We start from the raw sequence: 13,465 nt of genomic DNA, 5'->3' as shown, positions 1-13,465 counted from the left end.
ATCAGCCCATGTCTGTGACTGCTCTAGAACTTGTCGCTCAATGTGACACCCACCCTTTTCTTGAACATCTCCAGGGATGGTGACTCCATCAGCTCCCTGGGAAGCATGTTCCAATCCCCTCAACCTATGGTGAAGCATTATGTCTACTCTCTGGCCAGCAGAATTTGGGTCTGATTTCCTTTCCTTTTTATTAAATGCCATTTATTCAGGTCTGAAGAGCACCATAAGTAGATTTAGAAATGAGTCAGAAGTGTTTCCAGGAGAATGTTATAGGCTCATGGATTTGCTCTGAAGCTGAGCATCACCATAGCTCTTTTCCAACTGCAAAATCTTGAGTCATTGGATGCAACAAGACTCAGAGCTCATAGGGGAAGTTTCTGAAATACTATTATTACCATCTCTCATATACGGACCTTCAGTGACTTACCTCAGTATCTCTTCGCATAAAATCAGCAGAACAAAAAGCATTCCATGGAAATAAGGAGAGGAATTAATAGGGTGTTTTCAGTAGGAAGCATCTCACTAATATTTGTGCAATGCTGAGTCCTTCTCAGCAGATAGACTTGAAAACAACAGCCAAACATCAAACTGTAGGATAAATCCCAATGGCCAAAGGCTTCACTCATGGACATGTTTTTTCCCCTTTCTGACCAGTACAAGACACACCTCACATCTCAGAAGCAGAGGCAAAACTCCAGCTAAGTTGCTGCTGTGACATTAAATTATGTTTTAGGTCCACAGAAGGGCTTTCTGAGATTAGAGAGGGAAATGAAAGCCGGCAGTGATTTAAATGAAGGGAGGAAACAGAGCAAAAAAGGACGAAGTGCTCTGGATAGAACTTTCCTCAAAGCACACTGAGATCAACGCGAGCCATATTTCTTATCCAGACAGGTTTTGCAGCAAGCCTGTGGTTAAATGTCCAGTTACAGTCTTTGTTTGGTCCATGGCCACAGAGAAGCAGAAACTGCTTTTTCTCCCAGAGAAGCAGTTCCTTGCCAAGTATCCCCACACAAAGAAAACAAACACAGGAGAAGGCACCATCGCAGATACCCAGGGAGATAAGCTGCAAAAACATGTGCTCTGGGCAAAAGTGCAAGGTGCAGAATGTGAGTTCATGATCTACATGTGTTCTTCACTCTGTTTTGTTTATTTTTGCACGGTTTTGATGTGTTAAATTAAGGGATAGTTCATGGCCGTAAGTCATCTTCTTGCTGTCGGAAGCCAAATAGTGGGAAGCAGGTATCTTGCACATCAGAGGCCAGCTGTTTCACAGGGAGACTTCAAATGACTAAAGCGAGAACATGAGTGGTTGTGCCATGGCTCAAAATATTGAAGGAACTCCAAAGTTTTCGGAACAAAAATTGCCTTAGGTCTCAACTGCAAATTAGAAAGGGATGAAAATATCTGCTCCTCAAAGCGTTTCAGTGATTGAGATCATCAGACTATCAGAACTGGGGCTGAGTTTCCATGATCCTTCTTGGTACAGTTCCTGCTCCAGAGGCTTTATTTGGAGCAGAACCAGCCTGTGCAGCACGTAGCGGTGAGTCCAAAGAGATGATCCCAGCCCATGGTTGGCTGTACTCTGCTTTAACATTCATCTGACCTTACTTTCAGCATAGTGGAGGAAAAAAAATGACCCATCCTAACCCAGCCATCCAGTTTCCTGCTAAATCTGTGGGCCCAATTGCCTTCTGATATTCTGTGTGCAATACGAGGTGGAAATCTTTAGGAAGGCACAAGCAAAGAGATCCTACAGTTTGGAGAAAAGATGGATTTTCTCAGCACTTACAAATGGAAACTTGGACATTTTTCTTTTCCTTTTCCAAAATATTTTTCCCATGCAGCAGCTGGCTGTATTACAAAATTAATGCAGCACTGATCTGTAAGTGCAAAGACACCTTAAGGAATTTGGGATAAAGTCTTGAGGGGATCCTGCTCAAATCTGCCTGTTGGCTTTTGAGAACCAGCTTGAGTTTTCCTGATGTGTGTTTCCACAGTGCTGGTGGTCTTATTAACCATGACAAGTTAGGCAGCAACAAGACAACAAGGAAGAATCAATCCTTTTCCAGAATTTTCCATCATTATGGGGAAAAAACTGAGTATGCAGGAGTCACAGCTACTGACATTTAAAATCCATCAACATTTTAGTGTAGAGATCTGTGCTGTAACTTGGTGGTAAACTCAGTGGCTGTATATAAAGCAGAGTAGTTAAGCTTTGCTGTTTTTTAAACATGCTTCAGTCCCCAAAAGAGTTTGCATAAAACGCTCTTATGGACTAATCCATCAGTGTGGATGGGGATTGAATTCATCTATTAATTTGTTTCCAATTAATAACCCAATCGATTCAGAACAAAAATTACTTTTTGCATCCATTTTGTGTTTTCCTTTCATATTCAGCATAACTCACCAATGCCAATAAAACCGCCAGGACGGGACCAATGGCAGCAATAATTGTGTCACTAACTCACAGCTCAGCATCAAGGTTGCAGCTCTCCTGTGTGTTTTCCCAAATCCAATTTAAGCTCATAATGTACTTTATTAGCTGAAGACAGAATATTTAAACTCAAAATATTTTGTTTTTTAAGTTTCATCTTTTGAAATGGCAATTGGCAATATTCAAGCCACATGTTAGCCACTTGTTTTTAGGACAGAGGGTGTACCTTAGTACAAACCTTTCTCTGTTTCTTGAAAAAACAACAATAAACCACCCTTTGCCTTTTATCCACATCTGGCTGCAGCAGAAACAGTGACCCATGGAATTCAAAATTTCATACTTCACTGCTGCAGGCAAAGTCCAGAGGTTATTCTCACTGTGTTTGTGAAAGATGTAGCGCTGTCAGGAGGAGAAGTGCTTATTGAAAAAACACGTGGGGTTTCTGTGTCCAAAAGTTATGGAATTAAGCAGTGATAAAAGACTTTTTAATGCCCAGTAGTTGTTCATGGGATTTAATAGGGAACGGCTCAGTTGCTAATTGCAAGACAAGAGTAAACATCCCATGTCAGATCTCATGCATGGAGTGCTACAGCTCAGCAGATCTGCGATGCAGAAATCTCTCTCCAAGGGTCTGCAATTCCAAGGAGGCTGTTAAACATAAATTACCAATAATAGTAACCTCGATTGTAAGCTTATGCTAAATATATTGCAATACCATAGTAAGTCAAGTTTTCCAAGAATTCAAGGAGGGTAAGAATTATCAGAAAGAGGAGGATGAATATAAGTTATTTTCCCAATGCCGCCATCCAAAGATCATCTTTCTCCATTTCTGAGGGCTGTGAAATAGAACTTAAGGTTGGTCTGAACTGAGAAAATAGGAGTAATAGTCAAATCCTTATTCTTTCTCTTATTTTGACTGAGTAGCAGCCTGCTACAATTACTGCTTAACTTGTAGAAACCCTACACATGAGATGGCTGAGTCCAAAATCTACCATCATTTTAGTGGCGTGGTTTAATGCACATGGCAAAGATGGGTTGCTGGTTGGACTACATGATCTTAGTGATCTTTTCCAACTTTAATGATTCTGTGATTCTATTATTATTATTTTATCATGCCTCTAACTTATCACTTGCCCAAACTCATCACTCAAGTTGCCTTCATCTGGTGTAAAGGACTCCCCGCATTTAAAGTTGGACAGTTTTGTGGATGGGAAAATGCTGTCAAGTGAATGCATCCCTGTTGGAAAGAGATGTGAAATCCTCTAGCTGCCTCACCATTCCTGAGTGAATTTTCGCCCATCCTATGCTTTCCCCCAGCAGGATCAACACACTGCTGCTTCGAAGGGAAATGTCTGATTCCCAAATCTAGTTCTGGCTGGCATGCTGATCCTATCATCTTTCATGTGTGTGCAGGGAGGGGGGACTTTACAACTTTAATGATTGCAGAAAGAAGTTCATCTGCCAGTGCGACCTTTAGGAAGCACATTTCCTTCTGCCTCGCATGTGATTCTGAAGAACATTTGGTTGACATCTTTCTTTGAAGCTCCCCAATCATCTTACGTATCTACAAAATCCGAACAGCAAACCATTGACAGAACCACAGTTTCACAATATTTTGATTAAAGAACAACTCGTCCTCTCTGCTTTGATGCTTCCCTGTCTGTGTTTCCTGGAGGCAGAATTTCAACACTAAGCAGGACACTGGAACTCAGCCATTTAAAGGGGCAATGCTTTTTCTTTGTGACATTTGATAAGGAAAACACCCTGTAAGCAGGGCGTGAAGCAGGTATTTAATTGCTTTCCTTTCTTGGGACACTCTGGAGGATGTTTAAGTCCTTTCCTGACTAATCACCTTCTTTAATTACATCAAACACGTATAGTGTAGATGCAGAATACAAACAGCATCCTTATATTTGTGTTTATGCTTTCACGAAAGATTATGCACTACAATAACCTTTGTAATTGAAACAGTGACAAGTGAAACAATCATTCCAAGTAGAAAAATGCTTTACATATATAGTGTCATTGATAATTTCTATTAGAAGAAGGAAGATCTGAGTAATAAACTCCCTATTATTTTTTTTTAAACCCCAAGCCAGCTAATGCATTGTATCTTATTAGTCATATGGGAATCATGGAAGTATTTCTTTCCACTCAGATTGCCTAAGAGTTAACCTAGGCGAATGGCAGAGCATGCTGATGACACCAAGACCGCGTAGATAAATTTCATATGCTTGCCAACACCATCACATTTGGTTTATATCAGCAGTACTGAATTCCTCCATAATTCCCAAAATTGCATTCCAATTAGTTGACATCCACATTAGCTGGATGTTAATCCGGTTAAAAATAAATGCAAATGAACTCATATGTGCTTGGAAAACAAGCTATTCCCACTTTGCTGTTTTTTGGGAGGCATCAGCCGTCTTTATTTCCCACCCCTTCAAGGCCACTTGAGGGGGTCACATGAGAAAGGTATGCTGAAACACAAGAACAAAGGGCAGAGCAAGAGGAGAAATGACTGCCCAGATTCTCTGAAGGCCACCTTCATCCTCACCTCCAAGCCAGATCCAGGGGTTCACATAGGAACGGCCTCACCGCCCATCCAGTTGTCTGTTGCCAAAATGGCACGGGTTGCTGGCTGTGCTGCCATCACTACAGCATTCTCCCAGCTGAGAAGGAATGTGATTAATGACAACACTTTTTTTTTCTGGCATGGTACGAACGTTTCTAAAAAGAACTGTAATCAAATTGTAAATCTTGCTTTCCCTTTTCCCCCAAGAACTGTTTGCCCATCGTTCTGTTTCTAGGGTTATCTATGCTAGCACCATCTGCTGCATCCTGGAGATATTACAGGCTTATTAAGAAAGCCACTTTTGTGAAACTGAGGGAGCATCAAAGGTGTGAGGGATATCTGCTCTCAGGTGGCTTCCAAGGAAAAGCTCCAGGTGATGACAGATGAGCCCAGGCCATACAGCACTTACTTCCCAACCTTATTTACTTGCCCAGTTTGCTTTCCCAGAGCTCCCGGTGTTCCCATGCAAAAATGCACAGTGGCATTTCTATGAGCCTGCAAGGGGGCTGGCCCATGCTGGGTTGGAGTCTGTGTCCCTGATTATAAGGGCTTTAATGTCCATTTCCCTGCTCCTTTGATCCTGCCCATGGCATGCAGAGGAAAGGAAAATCTGGCTTTTGTCTGAAGCACGTTTAACCCCGCTGCCCAGAAATGGGACCTTGTCAGTCAGTGGATTTCATGGGTGGATGAATGAGATCACAACAGTTTTCAGTTCATTAAAAATAAATGGCCTTCCTACCTCTTGCTTTGGGTCTGTTAGGAAATTAACATGTTTAATATCAGACCTTAATGGCAACAGAACACAGCATTATTACTTTTATAAGACAAATACAAGCAGTAGCTATGTAGCTCATCATCTCCTGAGCTGGGGTGGATTTCAGATGAGCTCCTGCTGCCCAGCTGGTACAAAATCCCAGTAATAGGCCACAGATGGCACTGCTGCAGCCAGGGGTCACACAGGCGTTCTGCTAAATTGCTCCACAGGCTCTGGGATCACATGGCCTCATCTCCAGCTGCAATTTCAGATGAGTTTGAAATCAGGAGAAAAGCCTGCCTAGAACTTTCTTTCTTTCTTTTTTTTTTTTTTTTTAAATTACTTTTCCTCTCATTTTGGTGAATTCCAGAATCTTGACTGATTTGAAAATTTCTGTAGGAATTTTCCTCTTTGAAAAAAGGGGAATGCATGTGTGTTCTCCTCTATGTCTTCCCCCCTGAAATATCCTGCCTTGGTAGCTGCTTGCTGTGTGCACCACATGGAGTAAGCAGCTTCTCGTAGCTGATATTTGGTAATCTCTCAGAATAAAGGGAAGCCCAGGTATGAGCAGCAGCTGGAGTGGCAATATTGCCAGCCAGAAGCTTGGTTTGTTTGAGCTGTGAGTGCAGCAATCCATCAGGACTCTCCCAAGCAATGTGGCTGATTCTTCATCACTTGAAGGCTTCCATCCAACACTGGGTTCCGTGGCACTGTTGTGTTCCTGCACATGGGCTTGATATTGCAGGTCTCCTGTGTGATGCAGGAGATGTGAGAGGTGAAGATGTCCATGACAGGGATTGGAACTGGATGACCTTTAAGGTCCTTCCCAACCTAAGCCATTCTATAGCTCTGTGACTCTATGATTCCAAGAGCTTTATTATCTTGTGTGATATTGAAACAGAGAGCTCTAGGAGAGATCACATCTCAGAAGTCGTATGTTGATACATCAGCATTACGTTAAGGTGGCATTCAAGGCTTCCTAGTAAATCCAGCAATTGTCAGCAGTTATGGATGCTAATTAAGATGGCAAATGTATGATAGCAGAAATGCTGTGGTTATATAAGCAAAACTCAGCTTGGCACTATCCAGTGGGCTTTGTCCCACCTGCCCTGTCTGATTTAGGGGAAAGGAGGCGTCTGTCAGTGTCTGCACAAACGTCACCGACAGAGCAAGGCCATTGCATCTGTCCTGTGTGCTCCAACTACAAATAGCTAAACCATCTGATTCATACTTAGCCTAATTACATTAATCCTAAAGCAAATAATCCCAGCTCTTATGCTGTCAGCATGTAATTTTGGTGTTATTACGAGATCACTGAAAATAGGACTGGAAGGGAGCTCACCAGGTCATGCTGTATGGTGGTGCCAAGCTCTCTGGTCCATTCCAGTGGGGCTGAGGTGCTCCAAGCAGCTGCATTCACCTCAAGCAGTGTTGGCAAAACCCTGAAAATCCACACAGAACATCTCTACCTTTACCCTAAATCTCTCTGCAGATGAAGCTGTGATTTCTTGCCTCATTCCCCAGCGGACTCAGAACCAGTTTATTCCTTTCCTCTCTGCTTAAATATTTGAGTTATAATATCATGTCTTCCCCCTTAGTCCTCTCTGCTCAGGATGACATGAGCTTGGTGCTGGCTGGCTTGCAGCAGAAATCACGTTTTCTAGAGCTCTCCTCATTCCCTGCTGAACTCTCTCCAGATCTTCCCTGAGGTCCAGATTACAAAGTTGGACCATTCACTGTGGCTGAGGTTTGCCAACCCCCGGCACAGCAGAAATGATGCATGCAGTGGTGTGACAGATAGGTGACATATGTGACAAATTGCACTCTGCTTTGTGTGCACCAGAGTGGTGTCTGCTTTTCATAGATGCCATTTGGCACATCAAACTGTCTTTGGACCATTTCTGGGATGGCTATCCCAATCTGTAAACTTTCTCAGCTCCCAGTTCCTTCCTTGCTCTCTACATCTGTCCTATTATGTACCAGCACTGGCTTTTTTTCTGCATTACGTAGCATCCTCTTTATTTTAGATGGAGACTTTTGGGATCTTATCTTGACCATGCAAAGGCTTACAGCACCTCTTGTCTTGGCCTCACCTTAATACTCTTGTTTGAAAATACTTCAGGACAAAAAATATATACTTTTCTGTTTGGTTGTAGTTGTTTTCTTAAACAAACAAACAATAAGAAACTCCAAGCAAACACTTTATGGCTTTTTCCAATCAACTCAAGAGCTGATTGTCAACGTGTTTGTGACCATGGTAGATTTTCTCAAGATTTATCCTGCACCTCCAGGCTTTGGCTAGCTGTGATGGAAATATTGGAAGAACTGGTGTTATTTATAGTAGCTCATTATTTCCACTTTCTTTCCCAACATCTACACATCTTTGAAAAGAATTGGACACTTCATCTGGGAGAGAACTCTAGCTCAGTTTTTATTTTATTCAAATCTGTTTACTTGCTGTATTGAATTAAGCGGGTGTAGTGTAAAACCAGGATAAATCTGAAAATGAATTGCAATGTCTATACAGTCATTTTTTAGTTTCAGTTCAAGCAACTCAGCAGAATCACAGAATCATTAAGGTTGGAAAAGTTCATTAAGGTTATCTGGTCCAACCATCAACCCATCTCCACCATGCCCACTAACCATGTCCCTCACATGGGGCTGATCAGACCTAGAAGCATTTCTCTGCTGCCTTCATAGCTATCCCACTTGCAGTACAGCATAGGTATGATAAACAGGATATTCTAGCTCAGATAAATTGCCAAACGTTGTGAGATCAGCTATTGCCAAACATCACAGCATAGGTACCTACCCACAGCCTGTCCTTGCAGGGTTGTAATGAATTGGAGCATAGAGAGGGAGCAGGAGCAGGAGATTTCGCAAGTGAAAGAAAATGGAGCCAAGTATGACATTAGAAATACAACGAGGGAATAAGTGTTTGTAGAATGAGGTCTTTAACATAATTGCTCTCTGAATGATTAGTCCTGAAGATAGGAGAGTGTGTCTTGTTTCAGGACTGACTCTGAGCATCTGGGGCTGTTGCAACAGGTCCCAGTCTCCCTTGGCAAACATTAGGATAAAGGAGGGCTTCTCCAGTGCTGGGAGAAACGGGCCCCACATGTGCACAAAGACAATAGTCCTTGGCTAATGCAATGAAAACCAGCCCAAACTCTGAGAGTTTCCAAATCCTGATGAAACCCCTCATGTGCAATACCAGGAAGATATAAAACCACCTGGGTTTCTGAAACTGTATTATTTATTTCCCTGCATGAGGGCACTGAGGTCAAGAAGAGCCTTGCAGAGGGCAACAAATTATGAACTTGCTTTCAAAATAAAGCTGGGTCTGTTCATGGAGCATTTACATGAAGCCTTAGCACGTGACAGCCTTGTGATGCATGTACCAGGCACAAGCAACATGGAGAGCAATGCACACAGTACTGTGTGATGGTTCACAAATAAATAAATCAGTGCTTTTTGACCTGTACTTTGCAGAATCCATGGGCGTCCATGGATTATATCCAAGAGGTCTGTGAAATGTAGTGTGGGAAATCCAGTTTAGATGAATTGCAAGGGGATTTGCATCTCCATTAGAGAATGTTTAAGTGTCTGTTAAAAAAGTCAAACCACCAAAAAGAGGGGGAAAAAAAGGTTATAATTCTACGTTTGCAAATGACTGCTATATTGAAGGGATAAATACCCAGGAGTAAATACACACATTGTGCAATACTGCATTCAAAATAAATAAACCCTTCAAAACCAAAGTTCGTCATAGGAGCTGTTGAGTTACAGATGAGCTTCACAGATTTGTGTCTTTTGTCTCCGTAGCGTTGAGTCTCAGCATCTGTCAGTGAGTTATTAACCAAAACTGAAGCAGATCCCAGCCATGCTGGCCCAAGTTCCTGGCTGGGTATGAGAAATGGCCAAGGCTTAATGAGCCCATGCCATGGCTTTGATGTTCAGCTGTTACCTGGGTTTGCCATTCATGGGAAGGAAATTGCTGCTGAGCCACTGGAGCTGTGGCTCATGGAATCATGGAATATTCTGAGTTGGTAGGGACCCACGTGGATCATAGAGTCCAGCTCCTGGCCAGCCTTGCTTAAGTTTTTCTGCCTGGCAGAGCACTCATGTGGGTACAAGTGCTAAGAGTAAAGCTCTTGGGTTTCATCAAGGTGAGATGCTTTTATGGTAATGTGAAAAACCTGATCTATGCACGGAATTATACATAATAGTTGGGATCATATCTGAAATTATATCAGGTAAAAGAAAAATACAAGACAAGGAGCCAACAGCAAGTAGAAACCTACCTCCTGTGGTATATTACTGTGCAATTAGTTATGTGTGACTGGGAGCAGATGAGGATCTATCTTGCTATGAAGCACCATTGCAAAAGAACGCTAAAAGCCCAATAAATTCCTAGACATGACCTATCTTCAAAGATCTATTTGCAAAATGCACAAGGCTTTTTTTCTATCTCCCTTCATGAAAAATCCCCGTTTACAGTGCTGCAGGAAACCAGCCACTTGCATCCCTTAGGTCTTATTATGCAGGAGAACAGCATTTTGGGGAGGTCACGACCCAGGATTGAATACTAGATGAGAGCAGTCCAGGAACAGAAGGTATGATCCCACATTGCTCTACCACTAAATAATCCTACCGCTGGGGATTCACTTCTCTGCCAACCACCCCTAATTAATGCTGTTAGGCAGGACTCTAATACCATCCCTGCATCAGTCCCACAGACATCAGTGGCAAACCTGCCATTTAATTCAATAACAGCAGGACTGAACCACAAATACCCACCATCACCTGACCTTCAGCATGCAGGCGAGTCACGGTTTCTCTGTCTCTGGTTTTACTCTTCTCTTTTCCCTACCAGAAGTTGCAGGAGGACTAAAATTTGTACCTGAAGTGGCACTGAGAGCTGTGGACACCATGCATAGCCTTCAGCATGAAAGAGCATTTTAAGAGAGGTATCACTTAATGGAAGTATAATAAAGGGTTTACAAAATTAATAACAAGGAAGGGTTTTGCATGGACCCAGAAGCGTGCCACATTTTCCAGAGATGTGCCTCCCATCCACTATGGAAATCCAACCCGAGCCTGCTTTGGTGTGGGTGATTGCTGTTCCCACAGCTCCTGCCTCCTGCCTGAGCACTGCTGTGCATTTACCATCGAGTCCAGCAGTCATCCATCTCCCCTTTGCTTCTCCCCATCATGTATTATGGGGAGTCCCACTGACTTCAGGTGGCAGTAAGCATTCCTGTGGAGAGCAGACACCCTGGTATATTAACTTTAGCATTCTCCTAGCTGTTTTTAAGGGTTTTTTTTTTGTTCAAATATATGTTTGTATGGTTTTTTATATGTTATTTATGTTTTTAACAACTATTTACAGGACTGAGTTTAACAAACAAAACCATTTCTCAATTCTGATCTTCCATTGGAAGCAATGGGGAGGTCTCATGGCTCTAGAAATGACACAGTGTGTTTGTTGAAAGCCCAACTTCTCCACAAAGGCAGCTCATTAGGATCCACTTGCCTTTCCCAGCAGCACTGACACAGGAACTCGAGCAACGTCAAGTTGTGTAGATTGGTGTAAATTCCGTGTGACTGGTGAACAAATTGACTTCTGAATTGGGTGGTTTTCCTCTTCCCACAAATGGCATTTTGCCTTGTCCAAGTTCACTTCTCGTTAAATCCTCCCACTGAACTGTGCTCAGTGTTTAATAATAGATGGATTGCATGTTTAAAGCAACTGATTTACTTAAATTAGCTCTGCTGAGATTTAGCAAATTTGTGACAAATATCTCAGTGCTTTCTAGCTGAACATAAATATGATCCAGGGAGTAAAACTGTCTGCCTTGTCGTGATGGCAGAAAAATGGAATATCAGAATCAGGCCCAACATTTTCAGATACACTTAGGACATTTTGTGGATAAATTTCCACCATATTTTGTTCTTGTGTTTTTTTTGTTTGTTTGTTTTTCACCCCAGAAGCCAGGAGTGAAACATCTTTGTAAGAAAGAGGAAATCAACCCTGGATTATAGTAACAGATGCCATTTATTCCCAGTCTGGCAAATGACCCTGGAGTATATGGTAAAAACTGTGAATAAAACAACACAGACCTCTTCACCAGAGATTAGCAAGTCTGTTTATTTGCTCAGCTTATACAGCCCTTGTTTTATATTTGGATGCATATGAAGCACAACAAATAATTTAGCATGTGACAGCTGCTTTGTATAAGACCCCAACTGCTTTTCCAGCCAAGGCATGCTAGTAGGAGTGGAGGTGACTTCCCACACCAGTTTCTTAACGAGCCTTCTTTCTCTTTGAGATGTTGTAGCAAAGAAATTGTTCCTCACAAATGAACGGATATATTCACAACATTTCTTTGATTATTATTATTATTTTTTAATGATTCATCAAATAGATCTAGGTAGAATGCATGTCCATGAATGGTCTGCCCTTGCAGCCCATCCCATTGGAATCTTCCCAGACCATACAATGTGACCAGCATGGTTAGGGTGAAGCTGCAAAAGATGTTTCCATTGAGCAGTAGAGCAATTTGTCCTCACCAACCCTCACGGCCAGGAAAGAGACTGGTTCTGAACTACTTCGTTTCTACTTATTCTCATTTGCTCATCTAGAGTTCCTAATTTGTAATATTCTGCTTTAATATCGTGCATTAAGCCTAAGCTTATAATGAGCGTGGTATGGGACGTACATGGCAGAGTGCATTATGAACAGCTCTGATTGACGGTGCCGTGCAGCGATGACAGCACTGTGTTTTCCTTTCATTTTTGGAGACTAAGTGGCTTACATGTGGTCCCATTTAGAGGATGTCTGGGTGGCAGCTGCATTCTCCTATGTGCTTATGAGAGGGAAATGAACTTTTCAGTCTTGAAATGCTGTAAAAAGGGGTTATGTAAGAAGGCTGCATGCAGCTATTGAAGGGGGAAAATATCCTCTCCAGACAATGTGACTTCCTGTTTACAAAACAGAAATGGTTTGGACTTGCCTCTGAAATGCCACGCAAGACTTCTGATGCTTTCCAGAGCAGTGTCCGGCTTTGGGATTTGAATGATTCTTTGGGGAGTGCTGTCCTCAGAATAAAAACCATCGCTGAGGCCGTGCATCTGAAACCACCCATCCGTTTCCCGGATTTCAACCTCCATCTTTAAATGCAGAGGCCTCATTTTTAGGGAAATGCTTTGAGACGTGGCTCACATAAAGTGCCTTTCTCCATCATAGCAAGCAAACTGTATTTATCTCTGCTCTTGTGCAAGAGAATCATAAAACCCATGTGGAAGCCAGTGGTGGGAGACGTTGCACTGAGTGACATGGTTTAGAGCAGTCACAGACATGGGTTGATGGTTGGAATAGATGATTTTAGGGTCTTTCCAGCCTTAATGATTCTGTGATACTATGAAACAACCCCTGCAATTCTATCTGTGGCCCATGGTCCACTAGGACCTGACAACACGCATCTCTTCTCTTTTTCTGGATGCTGGCAAGCAGTTTTTTTTTCCCCTTTTCATTTTCTGCAGCATGAGCTGTCCCCACAGCTCAGCACTCATTCAGAGGGGAAGCCAAGAGCAATTGAGGAGCTGTTCTTGTGGTGTTTTGGCACCAAGGAGTGAGTGAGTAAGTGACCGAGTCCTGCCAAGACCAGATGGTCCCTTCGAGTAGAGTTGTGGCCTCTGG

Source organism: Lagopus muta, chromosome 5 (assembly GCF_023343835.1).
Source record: "Lagopus muta isolate bLagMut1 chromosome 5, bLagMut1 primary, whole genome shotgun sequence".
Lineage (NCBI taxonomy): Eukaryota > Metazoa > Chordata > Aves > Galliformes > Phasianidae > Lagopus > Lagopus muta.
This window is presented reverse-complemented; position numbering follows the sequence as displayed.